General features: G+C 42.1%; 1 protein-coding gene and 1 long non-coding RNA gene across 4 annotated transcripts in view; both read left to right on the forward strand.

Moving 5' to 3' along the window:
• LOC143367024 (GDP-D-glucose phosphorylase 1) overlaps nucleotides 1-22,912 on the forward strand; it is a 505,990-nt gene that overhangs the window by 170,858 nt on the left and 312,220 nt on the right. The gene's annotated exons all lie outside the window — the stretch shown is intronic.
• Nucleotides 2,001-2,956, forward strand: LOC143367116 (uncharacterized). Of its 2 annotated transcripts, XR_013084981.1 has the most exons (4): nucleotides 2,001-2,226; nucleotides 2,309-2,448; nucleotides 2,531-2,680; nucleotides 2,751-2,956. It is a non-coding gene; the product is annotated as an uncharacterized LOC143367116 (long non-coding RNA). The 2 variants fall into 2 exon arrangements; XR_013084980.1 differs by having other exon boundaries at nucleotides 2,001-2,448.

Genomic DNA, 22,912 nt, shown 5'->3' on the forward strand with positions numbered 1-22,912 from the left:
TTGTCTCAGTAGAGTGGAGTGGACGGCATCCTGACCAGAGTTGAGATGCTTCAATATCCCTTGGAGCTCCCGAGCAGCGCCGACGAAGGTAGTCCCTTGATCGCTCTGGATCACGGTGCAAAGGCCTCGACGGGATGTGAATCGCCGCAGTGCGGCAAGGAAGGCCTCCGTACTTTAATCGGAGACCAGCTCTAAGTGGACAGCACGAGTACTGAGGCAAACAAATAAAGCGATGTAGCCCTTATGCGTGCGTTGTCCTCGTCCCCGTGCCATCAGTAGAGTTAGTGGCCCAGCGTAGTCCACTCCTACATGCAGGAAAGGGCGGGTTGGCGTGACTCGGACTGCAGGTAAGTCACCCATCAGTTGTTGTCCAGTAGATGATCGCCAGCGAGCGCATGTTACGCAGCGATGCAGAATGGCTTTGACCCTTTGTCGCCCTTGGGGAATCCAATAATTTTGGCGTAAAGTAGCTAAAGTAAGTTGTGTACCTCCATGTAAGGTGCGCTCGTGTGCGTCATTCACTAACAGCTCGGTCAACCGGCTGTTTCGGGGTAACAAGAATTGATGTTTGGCATCTAGGGGAAGAGCAGCATGGCGGAGGCGTCCTCCAACTCTTAGTAAGCCCTGGTCATCCAGATACGGATTGAGTCGCAGCAAATTGCTGCGGTGGGATAGCGGCAGGCTTCGAGTTAGCTGCCGGATCTCGAGGGCGAATTCCCTCTGTTGCTCGAGTAGGAGCCAGTGAGTCCGGGCTGCGTTGACTTCAGCTGGCTTCAGGTGGGTCCCTCGAGCGCCAGCTGTTTTCCGGGGTAGCCACCGCAGACACCAGGCGGTGATTCTAAGGAGTAAATTCAAGGATGAATAACGCATTAAAGGATTTTCATCCGTTGCAGGTTCACCCGATGCCGGATGGCATGTTGACCGAGCCTCCAAATCAGTGTTGGGTAGAGGCGAAGGCTTCTCTTGCGACCAATCTGCTGAAGAGGTTAGCCAGGCAGGTCCTGTCCACCACAGCGAGAATTCGGGCAACTGACTGGGCGGTAATCCTCGAGAAGCACAGTCCGCCGGATTGTCCTTGCTGGCTACGTGATGCCAGCGTGCTCCAGGTAGCGTTCGTTGGATTTCGGAAACTCGATTGGCCACGTAGGTCTTCCATCGAGTTGGATGTCCTTGAATCCACGCCAGAGTGATTGTGGAGTCGCTCCACAAGTGAATGGTGGTGTCGGTCAATCCCAGACTCCCGCAGGTAAGAGCCATTAGTTTGGTGAGCAAGGTAGCGGCACTCAGCTTAAGTCGTGGTATCGATACACGTTTCAAGGGTGCCACCTTCGTTTTTGCGGTAATCAGTTGAGTCCGAACGCAGCCGTCAGTGTCCACGACTCGGAGGTATATTGCTGCAGCATAGGCTCGCTCCGAAGCGTCAGCGAAACCATGGAGTTCCCGTTGTTCCTCTAGAAACGATCTCCAGTATCCAGCCTCAGCTGGCGGCAGAGGCGAGTCCCAATCTAAATGTTTTAACCAGAGGGACAAACGTCTTGTCACAGCGCCGTCCGCGGAGGGAGAATGAACGTGAACTCGGAAGCTGTCATCCGCCAAGCTCCAACGGACCCCTAGAGCAGTGTGAGTCTCCCCGGCTTGCCACTTGCACTCCGAAATTACATCACCGGTAGGTAATTGTTCCATAAGCGCGGTTCGATTGGAGGCCCATTTCCTTAAGTTGAATCCTCCAGCTTGGCAAAGTTGTCGTAGCTCCGTTTGCAACTCGGCCGCTTCCTGTAGCGAGTCAGCTCCCGTCACGACGTCATCCATATATACGTCGTGTTGCAGTATAGCAGCAGCTCTTGGAAATCGAGCTTGTTCGTCCGAAGCGAGTTGTGGTAATGTCCGAATGGCGAGGTAAGGAGCACAGGCAAGTCCGTAGGTGACTGTATTTAGTTCGAAATCTTGAATGTCACTGTCGGTACTTTCCCTCCATAGGACTCTTTGGTAGCGACGGTCGTCAGGGTGAATCAGAATTTGACGGTACATTTTTTCGATGTCGGCTGTGAGGCAGACTCGATGGACGCGCCAGCGGAGGAGTAATTGTTGCAGACTAGGCAGCAGGTTCGGCCCTACCATTAATCCTTCGTTTAGCGACTGGCCTGAGGTAGTTAGAGACGATCCATTGAAGACCACTCGTAGTCGGGTGGTCGTGCTGCTTTCCCTCAGAACCCCGTGATGTGGCAGGTAATAATAGGGGCCTAGCAGATCACCCTGAACCTTAGACATATGAGTGAGTTGACTGTACTCACGCATGAATGTGTGGTAGGCTTCAGCAAAGGCGGGTTCCCTTTTGAATTTAGCTTCCATCCTCAGCAACATTCGCTTAGCACCTCGCCGAGATTCGCCGAGCTCCATTGTCCCACGAAGCGGTAGGCGAACCATGTAACGTCCGGAAGGTAGACGTCGGTGAGTTTCCTTGAAGTGTTCCTCGCAGTTCTGTTCCTCTATGGTGTAAGCGGGTGACACCATCACTTCTTCCTGTTCCCAGAAACGACGTATCAAGGGAAGTAGCTCCTCGGAGGAGGAACTTTGCAGTGTAGCAACTCTTTGGCTGGTGACAGTGTCGTTTGCGATGTCCGGTGAAGCAGGTCCGGACACTATCCAACCAAGCGTGGTTCTTTGCGCAACGGGCTCTCCGGTATGACCCTTTGCAATGCCTTCCAGTATTACGATAGCAAAGGCATCGGCACCTAACAGCAATTCTATAGGTCCCTCAGCCTCGAAGTTCGGGTCAGCTAGGGCAAGGTCTGTCAAATGCGCCCAAGTTGAAGATCGGCGATCAACTCGTGGCTGGTACGATGTGATGCGAGGCAACACCAAGGCGGTTATGACGTGCGAGTCCGTGGCACCGAAGTGGGCGGCAAATGTCAACTGGATTTGACCACGGACTCGTTCTGTTCGCTGATTCCCGACACCGACGATTCGAATATTAGCTCGTTTACGAGGAAGACATAATTGCTGAGCCAGCTGCTCGGTGAGAAGAGAGACTTCGCTGCCTTGATCTACAAGTGCGCGCACTATCTTTGAACCACCGTCACGGCACTGTACTTTCACCTTTGCCGTCGCGAGAAGAACGGCAGGCAATGGGTTGGACGAGCAGTTAGACGTATGGGCCGAAACTTGGTTGCCGACGTTGGATTCAGCGCGATTTTCATGTATGCTGGTATGGTGCTTTCCATTGCATTTCTGGCACCGTTTTTCGGAACAGCACGCACTAACTTGATGCTTGCCCAAGCAGTTGTAGCATAAATTCGCAGATTGTAACACGGCTTTCCGCTCGGAAGGTGACTTAGACTTGTAGAGACTGCAGTAAAGAATAAAGTGAGTATCCTTGCAGAGGCTACACTGATCCGAAGATCGCTTCGCTTGCGTGACTTGGTGTATCTTCGTTGACCTTTGAGAGGTAGTTGGTTTCGAGGCTTTATTGTCTGATCCTTTTCGTGGTTCCTCTAACGCTTCTAGAGTATTGACCCTTCCCTCTAGAAATTTTTGCAATTCTTTAAAGGTAGGAGGCTGCTTAGTTTGACCGATTAGCGTTTCCCATTCCCGTCTGGACTGAGGATCTATCCTTTCAACTATTAGGTGGATGAGCCAGTCGCCGCTGGCATCGAAGGGCCTTTTCATGGCAGTGAGGGCCTTGACTGAATCACAGATCGTGTAAAAGAACCGTTTCAGCTCCGATCCCGACTCGCGTTGTATGCGCGGTAAGTTAAAAATTGTAGTCATCTGAGCTTTGACCATTAGCCGAGGGTTGTCGTACCGATCTTGTAGTAATTCCCACGCCGCTTTAAAATTCTCCTCTCGTTCAGGCATGTTGCGAAGTAGCAGCTCTGCATCGCCTGTGAGAGAGCCACGCAGATAGTGGAGACGTTCTGCATCGGTCAGGGTTGCGTCGCGTATGACTAAAGAGCGTAATAGACCTTGGAATGAGGGCCAGTCTTTATGTTTGCCATCGAAAGTAGGTAGTGGAATTCGAGGAAGCGACGCTTTCGAACGGACGGCCGCAGCAGGGGAATCGGTCGATCGTTCGTCGGTCGCTAGTCGTTCCAAAGTGCGTGCTGCGATGCGCTCCATCTTTGTTATATCCTCAAGTTTATCCATTAGCAAGGCTTCCTGTGTACTGAATACTTCTTCCATAGCTGCAGGTGCTAAGTTCTTCTCTTTAAAATAATCATGGTTCGCGAAGGCTAAGTCTGATGCCGCCAAGGCTAACAGTTGTTCGTGCTGTAACTCGTATTTTGCCCAATTCTTTCGCAAAGTCTCTAATCGAGAAGCTACGTTGACCTTTGTCATATTGTTAGCTCCTAGTTTCTTCAAATTCTCGAAGCATCGAGCAATTCGGCCGTGAAGGTCGCGTTGGATTGAAATGATGTGACTCATTGTTTTCAGGTGTGGAGGTCACGCGCGACGGTTGGACGACACTACCGAACTTTGAACACCGACGTACTTTCTCGAACTGTTTCACAGGCACATCCGGCTCGAAGGACCAAAAAATGTTATAAGTGTCTTGTAAAGGCGCAAGGGTGGTCCGTTAGAGAGTGATCCTTCCAAGAAATCGATCGCTATTTCTTGGAAGGAAGAGCCTCCCCCTTCCATAGATCGCGAGTCGATGGAAGGGGACATTTTCGGCTCTCCACAGGAGCGAGCAGGCCGTTGCCACCTGCCTAATTATCGAGGCGAATTCAGAGATGGCGTTAAGATGGTAATTTTCGCGTACAATAACCAACAACAATTTCTGACTAGGGGATTCCCATAGTCCTTAGACTGTCAGGGTTTGTTGTTATACATATTGCTAGCAATTTATCATTGCCCTCTGAATAGGCAATGGTGGTTTGTTTTGCGAAGTATTTGATTCTTGTAATGGTATTGGTGCTGGTTGGCTGGTTGAAGCTTCCTCTGGTTCGTGGTTCGAGTCACGCTTCCTTAGGAACCGTATCCTGCATAAGGTCTTCAGGGGGTTCCAAAAATGGTAAATCATCAATCCTATTATGATTACGGCCTGTACCGCTATTGATCCGTACGTCAATGACAAATGTGATTTCCTTGCTCGATGATGTTCTCCAATTTCCTCTATTTGGGCTTCAATTTCATACAACGAATCACATGTGCGTTCTAATTTATTAATGTCATTTGAAAATAGATTCTCTGTGGTGTGTTTCTCTTTGGAGTACTGATAGATTTCAGGTGATATCAGGCTAACGTTCAGTAATAGATTAGGAATGTAGTAATAGGAATCCTTGCTTAAGTACGTTTTTGATCCTAGCAAGGTATGATATCGTGTTTTTGCAAAACATTCCGGATGTATTTCCAAGATTCCTGTTCCAACTATGGTGGTGTGAGTATTCTTCTGTCGACCGCATAGGATTTGCATCGGTTCCGGTTGTTCAAATGAATATAACCATCCGCCAAGCGTAGTTAATTTTCGCCAGGAAGGTATATGATAGGGCATGATTCTAATATTACACAAGCGTAAGAATTTCGGATCTGGTTGAAGTAATAGAGAAGTTTCGCATGTTCTGTGAGCTATGTCTTGCAATGGGACGTCCTGTGGGCAAATGTAGTAATGCCATGCCCAGGTACAGGAATCTATGAATGCATTATCTGATCCGAAGAATTTGGAGTGGTCAGTGCTTATACCTAAATATGGAAATTCCGGTAAGATGAAAACCGAAATTGCGGTTCTATTACTACTTCCTGCATCGCCAGAACTATTAACGTACTGAGGAATTGGTAATACGTGTAGTTTGTACAGGTCGTATTCAATCCGATTTACTAATGGTATCTGTACTGTTACGACTATTTTTCCTGTTATATACTTTAGGTTGACACGAGATATCTTGACGAGATCCTCGATTCGTTGATGGTTCCTCGGTATTGGAAGTTCATAATCGACCATTGAGTTATGTATTTCATTTATTATTGTTTTGAAACTAGATCCGCTCAGTAATGATGGGTGTAATTTTCCGTTCCGTGCAGTGCTCAAAGCCGTGATAAAACGTTGCGTGGTAGTAATGTAATGATTTAGAGAGGTTTCAACAGATGCTGAATATTGACTCATTGCTACGCTGTAGTTCAAGGCCAACTGTTTATCCACTTGCAGTACTAAATCCAAAATCTTTTGTCTATTAGTTTTTACTTCTGCTGCAACTCGGTTGAAGGTTTTATGAACATTATGGAGGTCACTTATGATTATATGTGTTTAATTTTTGACAAGTTGGGTGATTTTTCTCTGATCAGCATATATCTTATCTATTTCCTTGTTAATGTATTCAGTTAACACTATGTGACTTCTTTCTAATGCACCATTAGTTTGGGGTCTGTAACCAGATGTAGTGACATGTTGAATTTTGAAGATTTTTGCTAAGTTCCGAATTATCTTATTAATGAAACTAGTCCCTTTGTCCGTTAGTATTGCGCGTGGCGTTCCATACTGCAATATAAGGTTAGTAACCAGTGCGTGAGCTATAGTTTCTGCTTTTATGTCCGGAACAGGGACAGCTATGCAATATTTCGTCAAATTATCTTGCATAGTTAGTATATGTTTGTTCCCGCTGGGAGTAGTGGGTAAAGGACCTACAGTGTCTAATGATACTTTAGAAAATGGCTCCAAAGGAGTGTCAGTGATTAACATTGGTTCACGAGTTTTAGTTCTTACTAATTTTTGATTCTGACAACTATTGCAAGTACGGATATAATTTTGAATATCGTTGCGCATACCTGGCCAATAAAATCGTTCTCGAATTCTGCAATATGTCTTTGTTAAACCCTTATGTCCTCCTACCAAACTTTCATGTAACTCTGAAATGATTTTCAGACGAAGTTCTTCCGGAGGCACCTGAGTGTTTCCGTAACAAAGGGCTAATTCGATATTGCTATTCTCAAATGTATTCCTTAATATTTCTATTAACGTACCTTGAGGTAATTCGTCCGTAAAGTCACCATTTTGTGAGATTCTTAGACCCCGTATATCTAGATCTAAAAGAATCTTCCTTAAGTTCTGTAGACCAAGTTCCAAATCCCGAATAGAAATTTTATCAAAATGTTTCTTTTTTATTACTACGCTGAATATCCTATATTTACCGCGTTTGGTTATAAGTATCTGTCCTATTCTGGGCTTTGCCTCTTTCAGATCATTACTATTAATAATCCCCAAGTCGGAGAGCAATATACTTACTGGTGTAATAAGTTCACAATCGGATGAAATGAAATGAACATAATTTGATCGGTAATACGTTAAATTTTGTCTCGTAGAAATTACGATGTCTTTACTTTTGTATCGCGTGCTCCGAGATTCGATATCCGGAGGTATGTAATCAGCGCTCGGAATATATATGGAGGATGAAATTGGGGTTTTTGGGAATAGTTGGCGAGGAGTTGATTTTTGAGTGAAAGGTTCTCTACCTCCCTCCTTAGGAATTCGATCGGCAGTTGGGTCTGGAAAGGGTGTCGAAAGTGCTATAGGATTCGAATCTATCGTTGGAGTAGGTAATGTTGAATGATACCTAGGCTTATTTATGATCGTATTATCTGATATTGTTGATTCTAATTCTGTTTCTTCCGGGATATTTTCCAATTGAGGAGCCTTGCTGGCTAATTCTTCAACCCTTGTATTTGGAATTGGATTTTCTTTCGCGGAATCCCTAGCTTGTTGTAACAATTTTTCTATTCGCCTATTCAATTCTTCGTCCCCAGTATCGTCATCATATGGATCTAATTCTTGTAATATTTCTTGTCTATCTTCGTCCAAAGTGTCTCCCTCAGAAAGAGCATCCAATAGAACAAGTTCCTCCTCAACTTCCTGTAATAAAGCGCTTTTATCCTGTAATGATTTTTCAAATTTACTGAAAGACTTTTGTAGCTCTTCTAAATCTATAAAAGTGGACTCTTTTTTATCCTGATTTTCACTATCACTATCGCCAGCTTCGGGTAAATTAATGGCAATAGCTCTATCTAATTCGGACTCGCTCACCTGTTTTCTGTAATTCCGCACCGGCCACTGTACCACCCTGCGCCTCTAGAATTTTAGGATTCTCCACCATCCGTTCAGGATGAAACCCCAGATTCGGCAGCGTACTCCTACGTTGGCGGAATACAGGCGGATCTGACTGTTCGTCATCGGAATCGTCATTCTCCGCAAGAGAAAGCTCTTTAGATGTACCTAAGTCTTGTGTTTTAAACAACGGTAATGACTTAGACGATCCCGGCACTTCAGTAGCTTGAATCTTTGAGCGTGTTCTAGTTGCTATTGCACTGGTATCCAACGGTACAGGTTGTTTTGATTTACCTTTTGAACCTACTGACCTTCCTATTTTTGAAGGTTTATTTATTGGTAATAATTTTGGGCAATCAGGAACGGGTTCCGAATTTGCGTCATCAGAGGAATCCGATAAACTGAAGTCATCCGACGAACGTAGTTCATTTACTATGACTGGGTTCCTTGACAAGGCATCAGCATTTGTGTTTAATTTTCCTGCTTTATGAATAAATTCGTACTCATAATCTTGCAATTTAATCGCCAGCGGATTAGTCTTTGCCCTGGATCTTTTATTGAATTAATCCATCGTAGCGGTTCATGATCACTGACTAGGGTGAATTTTCGGCCGTATAAATATGGTCTGAAGTGTAAAATTGCATAAAGGACTGCCAAACATTCTTTTTCTGTAGTGAAATAATTTTGCTCTGGTTTAGTTAAAATCCTCGAAAGATATGCAACTGGGAGATCTTGACCATTTACTTCCTGACTGAGTACAGCGCCTATGGCATATTCTGATGCATCTGTAGTTAAAGTGAACGGACTATTGAAATTTGGATACTGAAGTATGGGACTTTTACAAAGTGCTTTTCGCAATTCTAGAAATCCTTTCTTTTGCTCTTTTCCCCAAATGAAAGTAGAATTTTTCTTCAGCAAGTCTGACAACGGTTTAGCCTTTTCTGCGAAATTTTTGATAAAACGTCTATAATATCCTGCTAGACCTAAAAATTGCCTAATGTTTTTTCTGATTTTTCGGACGAGGGAAATTCTTTACTGCACTAATCTTTTTGGGATCCGGTTTTACCCCTGCCCGACTAATAACATGTCCTAGGTAAACAACTTCTATTTTGAGGAACTCGCACTTATCTGGTTGTAAAGTTAATTTAGCATCAGCCAGACGCGTGAATAAACGACGAATTTTCTTTTCATGTTCTTCTAAATTTTTGGCGTACACCACGATATCATCCAAGTAAACGAAAACTTCTACGCCCTGTAACCCGCGTAGGATTTGATCCATTAATCTTTGAAAAGTCGCTGGAGCATTTTTAAGACCTTCCGGCATTCGGATATATTCGTAATGACCATTTGGAGTCGTGAAGGCTGTTTTTTGTCTATCCTTGGGATCCATCTCAATTTGTTGAAATCCGCTTGCTAAATCAAATGTTGAGAAATAACGAGCTTCACCTAAGTGATCCAGTATATCAGTAATGTTCGATAACGGATATGCATCGCCAATGGTTTTCTCGTTAAGATTCCGAAAGTCTATCACCATTCTCCATCTCAGATTGCCTTTAGAATCGGGTTTTTTAGGGATAATCCAATATGGGCGAATTGTATGGTGAATTTGACGGTGCTATTATTCCATTATTTAATTTATTACGGATCTGGTTTTCTATTTCATCCTTATGAACCGGAGGGAAACGATACTGTCGCGTATTTACAGGAACATCGTCTACTGTGGGGATTCTATGTTTAATGTAAGATGTACATGGTAATTTATCACAAGGCAAGTGGAATCGTTCCGGAAATTCCTTGATGAGTTGAATTACATGTGCCCGTTCTTCTTCGTTCAAATGATCGAGACGTAATCTTTTAATTATTTCTGGAACTCTGTCTTCCACGATTGGCAAGGTTGCATCTTCTGTATCGGAACCGGAATAATTTTGTTCTTCGGAGAAGTTATGATACACGAATGGTACTAATTCTTGTGGCGGAATTTCGATTTCGACATCCTTATCCGTCGTATTAATGGCAAGGACGTGACATGCACCTTTATCATTTACAGACACGATAGCTTCGCCAATGTACAAGCCATCTATAGTATCGATTTGTGGTAAATATCCTTCCTTTAGATCATGATTCGTAACATTAATGGCAACTGTTTGTTTAGTACGGGCTTTTAAATATAAAAGTCGGGGTCCTACCCTACGAGGTACTGGATCATGGCCAATAAAAGGTATAGGTTTGATAGGATCGCTTCGTGTTACCAATGTGTTATGGGAAAAGGAAATTTCAGCCTGCTCTTGTGTTAGATACTCTTTCCCTAATATACCATCGCAGCGCAATACAAATGAAGAACTTACGACATGAAATTTTACGGGTTTGCCTAATAAAGTAACTATTGTAGTACCTAAAGTCTCTGTAGTATCCGGAGTTATTCCCGAGATAGCAACTGATTCATGAAGTGCGACTGAAACATTGTCGTCCAAGGCAGTTAATTTAATTATATTTATATCCGCGCCTGTATCTACAAGGAAATATCCACAACCCATATTCAACTCCTTACCCATCATTTTCACTAGTGGTGATTCAGGTTTTTCTACTGCTGCAATTCTTGGTTGGCTAGGAATTTTACAGTTGCGTGACGCTCTTTTTTCAGATGACTCGACGTCGCGTCCGTCCGCTGGGTCATTTGCGCGTTTAAATGATCCGTTCTATTTTCGGATTCGGATTTAGTATTTCTATTATATAGAGAAACGGGTCCTGGTGCCGAAGGCCCAGGGGATGGAGATCTTGGTCTAGACCCTTGCGAATATCCACCTCTTACTGAACGTGGTAGTTCATTACTATTTGCATTATAGTGGGGGTAAGGGTAATAGTTTGGATATGGCATTGGCGGATAGAAATAAGGCGAATAGTACGGTTGTGGAGGAAATCCGGGTGGATTATAAAAATGATTTCGCGATGGAGGTTTCAAAATTCCTATTGGTGATTCGTTTATGTCAGGGTTTGGACTTGGTGAACGTGTACGACTCTCCTCTTCATTTCTAATTACATAATTTTGATAGCGAGTGGAATTTGAGGGTTGCCGATTAGAGTAATCCTGATAGTACGAATTTGTTCGAGAATAGCCATTATTTTGATGAAATGATACTTTCTGTGTTTCATTTGAAGGTAATATTCCGGATTTCATTCGCGTTTCTATACCTACTGCAAATTTTCTTGCATCATCCAAAGTTTTAGGATCACGTGCATCTACTGAGCGCGCTATTTCGTCTGGAAGTCCGCGAATGTAAGCTTCCAGTCCACATTCTTTTAGTGGTAATAACATTTGTTCTGTATTACCTTCATAAGCATCTTCTAACGCGACTCGAGCTCCACTGATTAATATGTTTAATCTATCATAAAAGTCACTAACCGATTCGTCCTTTTTCATGCGAATATTTTTTATTTCGTGTTGATAATAAGGATAATTTTTGCCCGGTGCGAATCTACCCTTCAGGTGCTTAATTAATTCGTTAACTGTATTAAATGTTTTTCCATAAGTACTATCGCGGGCTGAACCCTTCAATTTTCCTAATACTGATTTTAGAAATGAGCCCTCTAATGCAGGAGGCACTAAGGTTGCGCTATTTTGTACATCTTGCACAAAATCCTTCAGAGGAACGCCCTTCCCGTCAAAGTAAGGAATATTTAAAGTACTATTCTGGATAGTCAGACACTCTGCCATGGAGGTCATCATTGCACTTGCGTCTTGCGACATCTTTAATTATTTGTAATAAGAACAAAACACCGCGCTACCACGACCACACTAACAATTGTGTAATTTTGTAAAATGGAAAATGTTCGTAAATTCTATCTGATTTCAATGAATAGGAGCACCCAGGAAGTTTTGCGAAGAGAAATTCCTGGTATCCCACTGCTGCCACCAGATCTGTTACGTGCCGCGGCCTTTAGTGTTCGAGGGCACGATTTTTAGACGCAATATCGATTAGGGGTATCCCACAGTCGTTAGACTATCAAGTATTGCTGGATTGAGTTTATGATTTAGAAAAAGCAAGGAAGCTCGCCGCAGTCGTAACAGTCGATTCTTTTAGTTAATAATTATTTAGGTACCTTCTCAGAAGGATAAGGGGTAGATTTTGGGATCGTCGTTGCTCCAGTCCCATACGGGTCTTTTCAATGGAATCAGATAGGTAATTCACTAGTAGAGTTTGAGTATAAATAAAATTTTAATGTTGAATAACGGATGAAATCAAAAGAACATAACATAAATTATGGAAATGATCGATCAATAATTGTATAAAGTTCAGGTACTAATATAATTGATTATAATTTCTGACTAGGGAAATCCCACAGTCGTTTGACTGTCAGAAATTATTAGTTAGATGCATTAAATTTTAACAGTGCCAAATAAGTGGTAAAGAAAAAGATAAGAAAGGGAACTCACCAGACAGTCGCAATAATATAAATGTAAATCTGTTTTTAAATTCGGTTTTTGAGTTTTGGAAAACTTTCTGGATCGCTGATAAACCTGAATCAGAAAGAAGGATTAGACGCGAAAACACACACACACTTGATTTGAATTATAAATTGAAACGGAAATAATGTAAATTAAATTATTAACTGAGTAAGTTAAGCGAATAATTAGTTTTGAAAAGTTTAGGATTTGAATTGTTTCGCAAAGTTGAGTCTTTCACGCGGTTACACAGTAGACCGGAGAACTCTATCTCTATAAGACTTCGCGGACCCAATGACACGCACCTCACGATTTATCGTCACAGAGTGTTGCAGCTTCACGCTCTCGGCAGCGGCCAGGGTGGGTCCGCGTCGAAAAAGCTTACGCTGCATCTTATCGCTTGACCATGCATGGCCCCTCCACTTAGCGAGGCGGGGTGTATGTGTGTTTGCTCACATCCATCCGTCATACTCTCTTGATTCAAATATATGATCGAGAAAATTATATTAACTGTATTTGCGGAACATATGTACGCACTATAAACCATGACATCAACACAGTACAATTTCACACAGCTGAAGGCCTTTTCCTCATCATACATAAATTTATATACACAATTTCTGACTAGGGGAATCCCACAGTCGGTTGACTATCAGAAATTGTGATAGGGGTGTAAAAGAACAATTCCTAACTAATTAACAATCCACGAAACGTGCGACAAAACCGTGGGAAGGCGTCGTTCCCTGCATCGGTGACCGGATGTAAAGTATACAATTCCGTCAATCTTCCAAGAAGGAACCCAGTATGCGCATTCCTGATGTAGCCGTTACTGGTTATGTTACAATGTTTAGCGCGACGGTCAGAGGTGCGCTCAACGAGGGTTCTCCCACAATGCTGCAAGGCATTGTTGAACCACACTCCTGCCGCTTACACAGAGCGAATTCGGTACAGCAAGAGAGCCACTGGGTCTTTCGGAGCGCGACTTTCTAGTGAGAAACGCCGCTGCGTCAGCACCGCCTTATCCTTATCACGGGACGGCAATATGTCGAGGCGACGATGCTTCGAAGAAGGGGTTCTGATTTTACTAATTTATTATTAACTAACTAGGCGGGAGTATGATCAACGAGGGATTTCCCATAACGCTAGGCGTTGTTAATGCATACCCCGTCTTAAAAAGAAAAATTTTTCGTTCCGAACGTAACAGCAAAATGAATATCCCATTTTATTTACCCGGTTTCTCACTGTACGATCACAAACATTTTGTGCCCACTTTCCATTTATTTCTTTAGATGTACCTCGCCTCATATTTTGAACAATTTGTCGCAATTGTCGGTCATCTCTTTTTGACGTGGCACGAGGACGTCCACATCTTGTACGATTAACTACACTTCCACTTTCATTAAATTTCTTATTTATATAGCTAATCGCACTATGGGAACAATTTAAAATTTCTGCAACTTTTCGTTGAGTATTGCCTTCTTTCAGAAGTTTAATTATTCTTTGTTTTAAATCGTCAGAAAAATGCTTGCGTGGTGGCATGATAAATATCTTCGACCTACCTCGATCGCTAGCTAACAATTGACTGATCGCGGAACAGTTTGTTAACTTACGTTTTCAATACATTGTTGTATTGCACTCTGCGTGACTTGTGAAAGAGATAGCGAGTGAAAAGACGAAGAAAGTGAGAAAACAGTCGACATCCAGCGATAAACGTACAAATTTCTTACTCGCTGGCATAGCGCAACACTGAGATACAGAGTTCCAGAATGCAGCAAAACTGTTTCGTAAAAGAATGCAAGATTATTTGCAGAATAATGGGATCAAAACTGAAAAATGACCAGCCAGTAGGTACACCAAACCTATTTTTCATTAAAAATTTATGCGTAATATCTTCACAAAGCAATTAAGGCATCGTGGGATGAAATCACACCGACAGAATGCGAGAATCTTATAGAATCAATGCCAAAACGCATACAAGCGGTTATACGTGCACGTGGAAATGTCACTAAATATTAGGTAATGTGAATTTGAAGTAAATTATTATTTATTTCTTTGCAAATTCATATGGTCGAATACTTTTTTCCAAGCAACATTTTTTTTGTTCATTGTTTTTTAATAGATAATAAACGAATGTCTTGATTATTTTTGGTGTATTTACTTCGTATTAGACCAATTTAAAGTTACCATGAGTGTTATATTTATAACGCATTGTTTTACGTACAAAAAATTGTGGTGTTTCTCGTTGACTTTGTACCATTGCGTTTGGTCGAAAACTTATTGCCAGGGGTTGTATATCTTCCGCTTTTTGGAGATAACTTCTTTATTTAACTGATAATAATTTTTTTGCTCTCCGCATTTCACTTCTTTATTTGCGTCATAATGCACTTTTGCCTTTTTGATTATTCCTTCTTTATTTAGCTGATAATATTTTTTTCGCTTTGCGCATTTCACTTCTTTATTTGCGTCATACTGCATTTTTTTCTTGTTTTTTATAACTTCTTTTTGTGCATTATAATATTCATAATTATAAAGTTTTATGTCTTTCTCCCTTTCTTTACAATTTTTGCCCTTTTTCGTGTTACACTCCCCTTTCTTTGCTTTATAAACAGCTTTTCTTTTTAAATTAATTTCCTCTTTTTGTTTTTTATAATAATTTTTAAAATAATTAGACATGTATTCTGTCCTACTACCTGGAAGGTATACATTGCTGATTTTTTACTTCGAAACCAACGGAGGATGTGGGTCTGTTTGAATTATATTTTTTGTACATATGGTGACTTCTTTGTCACTATGTACTACATTTTGAACTGGGGATATTTTATTATCTGTTTCGTATGTAATATATCTTTGACCGATTTTAAATGCAGGATCATTTCCACAAGAGGGATTTTTATTATTAATTCTACTACCAATTGCAGATTCATATTCGTGCACACAACGTGTTAATTGTTGATCCTGAGTGCTTGGAAAATGTTCTATACGATTTGATTAAAACATTTTGATCAAATGTTGACGCATCAATGTGTGAGTGTACGTTACTTTATCAGTTAATATTTTAAATAATAACGAGACGGCAAATGCAATCGCACAAACTCCGCAATCCCGACCGTTAGGTTGAGTTTGTACACGTGGAAATTCAATAAATTCTTCGTCAATTGCACCGTCATGTTTATTAAAAAATGGGTATAACTTATCCAGAAAAATTTTATGATGACTATGCAACTTCGAGGAATTAAGAGAATCATAAATATAAACTCTTCTTTCAACATGTTTATAGAATGGTTTGGTACAAAATCTGTATGTGATCCTGATTTTCAGGAACTGGTTGAATTGTATTAGGTAATTGAACTCTCCACGTCTCGCGTGGTTTGTAATTGGAGTTAGCTTCTAATAATTTGTGAAAATATTCGATATGGTCATCTGTTAACCATTCGCCTTTATTGATTATTTGCATATTATGAAAACTGAGTGGTGAGATATTAATCATACTTTTAATTACAGCCATGACGAATTATACTTTTTTTTATATTTCTAGTTTTCTAGTATACACTATATTCTATTGTATACGATATTTATTATACAGGGTGTCCCACTAAGGAATGGACAGCGCGATATCTCTTAAAGTATTGTCGATAAAAATATAAAAAAAATAGGGAATTGCATGGTTCGAGGGGGCCCATTTATTAGCGCGAACGAATTTTGTTTTCGATTATTATTTTAAAAGATACGATGGTCAAGTTCGTTTTTTCAAATGGAACTATTTTTTTTGAAGACCTGAGTTGATAGTGCGTTCCAAGACAAATTCAATAAGCTTTAATGTATACACTTTATTTCCACTGGTTTTTAAGATATTGCGCTTGCAAGTTTACTGATTTTCACTGCAAGAAACCCCTCTGGAATGGCAAAAACCGGGGGCGGTCTTACTGGCGCCACGGGTGGCACTGCCTGTTGAAATGGATACTTACCTGCCAAAGGTCTACGCCAGAAATGGCAGGCCCAAAGGCTGGACAATTCTTTTCCGTCAGAAATGCTACTTAGGTAAGTACATCTGCGGTATCGAGAAGCGCATCGTTACTTTTATTTCGCACTTGCTTCTACGCTCGGATGGCCGGTTCTTTTGGGAGGGATGCAAGTTCGATTGGTTAGGTTAGGAGGTTTAAAAGTTGCTAGACCAAACGTCAACCATAGGGAGTAGATTGTAATAGGACCAATCGGATTTGCATCCCTCCCAAACGGTTGCTCCCTTGAAGAGGCCCTCTTCACAGCAATACCTCCTCCCCAATGCCCACATTCCGTCACACGAAATACGTCAGCGGGGGCTTTTGTTTTGATATTGGAGCGCGTTTTCGAATTTTTAGGAAGGACCACGCATCGACAGCGAGCTACCACTTTTCTTCTTGTATCTCTCGACGAGGCGTATTGACGGTGGATAATACCTTTTAATTACTATCCTTGTGGCATCTTTCTCGCGTGCGACGGGGCAAAAGCCGACTCAAAGCCAGGCGAAAATTCATTCGCACTTTACGATCGATAATTTATTATTTCTCCAAGAACGTTTCGATCGCATTTGTCATATAAATGATAAAATTGAATCATATTTTCCTACTTCTCCTTACGTACAAACTCTAAATTAATTTTTTGACGTTTTGAGACATTAACGATACGCTTTTCGATACCGCAGATGTACTTACCTAGCATTTGTGACGGAAAAGAATTGTCGAGCCTTTGGGCGTGCCATTCCTGGTGTAGACCTTTGACAGGTAGGTATCTGTTTCAACAGGCAATGCCCAACGCGCACCACCCGTGGCGCGAACAGGACCATCCCCGGTGCTTGCTATTCCAGCGGGTTTTCTTCCAGTGAAAATAAAAAAAAAAATACCAGCGCAATATCTCGAAAACCAGTGGAAATAAGGTGTATACATTATAGGTTATTGAATTTGTCTTAGAACGCACTACTAAGTAAACTTTAAAAAAAAAATAGTTCCATTTGAAAAATCGAACCTGATCGTCTTGGTTAATAAATATGTCCCCTCAAACCATGCAATTTCATATAATTTTTATTCCCCAATACGTTAGGAGATATTCAGCTGTTCAGTCTTCCCGCGGACACCCTGTATAATTTGCGTGCCCTTAAAACTGCACCCACTTTCAATGCCCACGCGTGATAATTTTTGCCGTTCAACAGCTCTATTTTGCTGAGAGGAATTACTGCTCCTTCGGCCATCGAGCGTCGCCTTTTCCAGTTCGTTATACAGACCACGTGCCGTCCCTAACGTCTCAGACGCGACACGCTCGATTATTCCCTGACCTACGCTCTGCTACGACTTTGTTGCGTGGATTATGAGAAGAATCAGTTTATTGCACATGTGGGACATACACTTGACACATAAAAACATAATAGTTAATTATAATACTTAAAAACCTCTGCGATCTTTGTACCGCATAACGCACGTGTCGCAACCATTACCGAATGTGTTTTTCTGTTCGCTCGGCCAGAAGGAGAACAAAGGCTCGCTCACACATACGTCCATATCATCGGTACGCACACACGCGTGGCCGATACATACAAACGTGACCGGCGCGCTGCCATACTGAGATACTGATGACTCTGTGTATTCGGCTTCATGTATCTGTAACATAAAGCATGTACAATAGGTATACCGGTTTTCGTGTTCTACGGACGCGAAATGGTCCGTGAGACTGCGACACATCCTTCCCCCCCCCCCCTCCCCCCCAAAAATACGATTACGTCGCGTCCGCAACATGACACGAGCAGCCTGGTGTCAAATACAAAATACTTCTTAACAAACCCAGGTGCGACATTGAAGACATTGTATCGTGTCTTCTTCACTGTTTGTGCTACATAGAAAGAAATACCAGCTTTTATTTTCATCATTTGTATTTTTGTCTGTGACGTGGGACAATCGTAGCGTTTTCTTGATTGTTTTGTGTTTAGACTCTTGAAGGGCCCGTCTGTAGGAGTCAGCACTTAATAGAGCTGCCTTTTGCGTTCCCCTCTAGCTTCTTCGTGAGTCGGTTGCGGTTCAAGTGCTAGTTTTGGTAAGGGGGAAATCTGTTGTAAAGCCTTTTTGAAAGACTTAGCAGGTGGTTTGAAATTTTTTTCTTTGCTGTCATCACTGTTTCCTGAGTCAGATTCTGTTCCGAAATAATGGACCTTTCTTGAGTTTCAGTTATAGAATAAGGTGGCTGAGGAGTGTCAGTCGAAAGTAGTGCAGTAGTAGCAGCAAAGTAATGTTCTTGAAAAACTTATGACCAATGTCGATTAAATGGCCAAATTCCTGCAGCACGGAAAGCACTCTCAGCATTACCAATAGTAGCTGCTCCACCGTACGCTTCAGTCAACAGAGATGGAATGTTAATTTGCCTAACCTGATTGTCTTTATATGTGTTCGCGTACTATTTTTGTGCTTGAATAAAATAAGTCTGTAATGGACCAAAAAATGTTAGCCTCCAGAGGCGGCAAACGGTGGGTTGCACGTCCGGGTAACTGTAGTAATTCAATACTGTTTTCTGGTCCAAAGGCCAGGGCGTCTAGGTTCTTGCTGTGCGTCGTGTGCCCATCCAATAAAAGAAGATTTTTTTATTTTCATTGCAATTTGTGCGATTCTTAAAATGTTTCAGCCATGTTAAAAACAGTCCAGCATTAATGTAGCTTGTATCTGATATTTTTTCAATGCTTCTAGTAGGAGCACCAATTTCATATGCGTCGTTCCACATGTTTGCTTTAAAATGATCATTGGTGGTATGTAAACACCTGGAGCACTTACTGCACAGACCATTGTGGCGTTTACCCCTCGTTCGCTACTTATAACAACGGCTACTTGAAGCTTTCCTTTTTAAACGATTTTATTCAGCTTCGATCCTCTGTTTGTATGTTTGTACGTATGGTTCAAATCTGGCAACTCAAATTTAACCCACTTCCAACTATCCAGTTGTCTTGAAACTTTGCAGGCGTGTGTAGTGTTGTAACTCAGCCGCGCGACCAAAGAGTTACAACCGCCGCGCATTCCGATGGCACGCACGAGCGTCATAGCGCGGACAATAACCCACGAGCACCGTCAGCGTCTAACGAAAACGCCGAAGAACGAACCGAAGACGGTGATCCCTCTGGTCCCCGCTTCGCCCCGGATTAGCTATAAGACTCTGTACAAACTACGAGCGGACGCTCTCTGATATAGAACACACACAATACAGTACGCGCTTCGCCTGTCACTCAGATCGGGACAGAATAAACTTGTTTAACCTTACGGTGAGTTCCAACTCTTTAACCCGCAACGATCCCCTACCTTCGGTTTCCAACCGAATATTCCCGTCCCGGCCTTATCACCCGAACCTTCCCATACAGCACACTCTAGTTGCAGCATAGTTGCACGATAGTTGCAGTGCAAGATTGCAGCGATTCACGCAAAGTTGCCGCAACTATGCAGCAATAATTCTATGTCCGTCTGCTGCAAAGTTGCACAGCAACATTGAGTCAACTTTGTACGGCAACTTTGAGGCAATTTCGCACGGCGGTGTGTGTGTGTGTGTGTGTGTGTGTGTGTGTGTGTGTGTGTGTGTGTGCGTGCGTGCGTGCGTGCGTGCGTGCGTGCGTGCGTGCGTGCGTGTGTATGTGTAAACTGAAATCTATTATGTTCCATGTAGCGTAGGATTTCAAATTTCCCATTTCTGTGTACCCCCGCTCCCCGCATATCTGCATCCGCAGGCGCGCGGAGAACGGGTGTTGGTATTGCCTTTTGTCGTGCTTTTGTTGTCCTTCTAAGCTCTGCGATCCTTAAAAAATTTAGAGATTCACAGAACTTTGCCGACTCCAAAAATTTACTTCTTTCAGCCCACCATCCTCTTTTCAGATAAATGTCTTATCGTTGATTATTACTTTCCTGTACCCAACTTTCACCTTTGCCCCTTGCTCCCTTTCCACCTTGGCAATATCTTTTATGTTTCTTTGTATCTCCCTTTCCTTTTTCGTCAGGTCATTGTCAATAAACAGCCTCTTATCTTTCAATGTACTCTTCTTTAGCATTACTGCTCTTTTCTGTTGCCAGCTTCTTAACTTCGCTATCAGTAGCCCTTTTTTCTCTCCCCTTCCTATCCAGTACGCTTCCTCGATGTCTGCTTCTACCTGCAATTCGTGCCTTAACACATACTCCACCGTATCCTTCGGCGTCTCTGTACGAGGTAAATCTTCTCCCCTTAGGGTAATATTATTTCATCTCTCTCTCTCTTTTCTCTAGCCTCTTCCTTCCTTTCTAGCCCCTCCAGTCTTTCTCTCAGCCTCTCTGCCTGAACCTTCTTGGTCTCCAGTACTACTATCCTTCCTCTCATTTCCTTCCTTTCCTTTTCCCATATCTCATCCCTGCTCTTCCACTCGTCCCTCAGATCCTGCATTCCCTGCCTTAGATCTTTATTATCTTTTCTCAACTCTTCCATGTCTTTCTTAACTGCCAGCACAGCTTCCATTAATTTGTCTAATTTTGCGTGAATTTCTTTTTCCTGCCCTGTCTTCTGGCTGTCCGGCGTTTCCGCAGTTTCTATAGCTACCTCAGTTTTCTTCAGCGGAGGCGACCTCCCTACTTTTCTCGCTTTTAAGAATTCTTCTTCTATTTTCCTTTCAGCCCTCAACCTCTGCTGCTCCTCGTCGCCATCCCGTTTCCTCTTAAAGGAGTCGAGTATCGAGCCTTCGCTGTCCGCTCTTCTTCTTCCCAGCTGTTCTGCCAACGATGGTCTTCCTCTTCTCCTGGTTTCCTTTTGCACTTCCCCACCTTCGCCTGTTTGGCTCATTAGAGTCTCCGCTCTTCTTTACCAACTGCTGTCTTCGCTTTGTCTTCACACTTCTTCCACTCCCTAGGTGTCACTTATCCTTGCCCCGTATCTTATACTTCGTGTACTCGTTTCACACCTTCCCTTCTTCACCTTTTATCTCACCCTTCGGCCCTTTATTAATATATATATATGTATATATATTTCTTATATTTCCATCCCCGATCATCCAGTCAGTCCCGGGAGTGTAGGACATTTTTGTTGCAGTGCTCCGGGAAACCATTTTACGGAATTCTGCAAAAAAAAAGAAAAACAATTCTTAGCAAAATAAAGATTGCTTTCAATCTATATAAATGCTCTATACTTTTATTTATATAAACAAAAAATCCTTACCTTTGTCTGTTGTTAGTGGCTTCAGGGTCGCTTCGCGCCTTAAAAGGTGATGCGTTTGTGATTCTTACATTTTTTAAATATCTGGGGCTACCCACTCTTCCGCTACGTCTGGTTTACAGCCATTTCTTTATTTGCCCTGCGTGCAATGCGCAGTTTACATTGTGCTAGTCATTTCGAGGCCGCATCTACAATGCCCGCATCACAACAATATATGTTCGTGGACGCACATGCATCGTTTAAAGCACCTGGAATAATACGTATTAATTTATTTTACAATTTTTAGTGCTCAAAGAAGATAAATAATAAAGTTACTTACTCAGTAATAATTTCTTGATATTAACGTACTTCGAAAACGCTGGTTTCTGCTCCTTCCCATGCCAACTATAATTTGTAGCGACACTCCATGTCACCAGTTTATCCAAAATTACAGATGTCGTGAAGGCAACGGCCTTTTCACTGGTCCTCCTTCAGCATTTCAATCTATAAAAAGTCATTAATAAATTATTTCAGTCATGAAACATGGGCTACATTAAAAAAAAACATTCGTGTAACGCCAATCACAGGGTGCATTGAAGCAATGAAAAGTAACAATCACCATTAAGTAGAGGAAGTGCAGTATATTTGGAATACCAGTTTGTTTAAGACGAATAAAAAATTACGACAGAGGATGGGAACAAATTAAACTACATAATATTATAGGGAAACTAATAGACTTTCATATTTCTTAGTGTCAGTAAAAATAAAAAACAAAAAGTAACTGAAATTTTGGTTTGAATGAAAAATGACAAGAAGTATCGATTTCGTTAAGGTGCAGGTATTTGGAATACCGGTAACTTGGTCAATCAGTGTCTCCTTACCATTTACTAATCTGAATAGTGTAGTTCTGGGAATATTGAAATATCTTGCCGCCTTCAAATAGCCCATTTTTTTCACATGATTAGAACGATTGAATACGCGCTGAAAAAGTTTTGCAGATTGACATTTGCTTCCTCTGCAGATTAAGTCGAAAATGTAAAAATTGCGGTTCATCCACAAATGTCATTAGTGAACAGGTCATTAGCCCCTATAATCTACGGTGTTACAAATTAAATAGCGTTAGTAGTTTATTAGATACTTCGGTATTCCAAATTACCAACAGTATTCCAAATATGCTGGACTTCCTGTACTTTATAATAATTGAACGGAAAGTGAAATTAAAGTCATACAGTATATGCATATACACAAAGAAACTGTATGAAAAACAAAAGCTTGTCGCGCCGTCAGCA

Source organism: Andrena cerasifolii, chromosome 3 (assembly GCF_050908995.1).
Source record: "Andrena cerasifolii isolate SP2316 chromosome 3, iyAndCera1_principal, whole genome shotgun sequence".
Classification (NCBI taxonomy): Eukaryota; Metazoa; Arthropoda; class Insecta; order Hymenoptera; family Andrenidae; genus Andrena; species Andrena cerasifolii.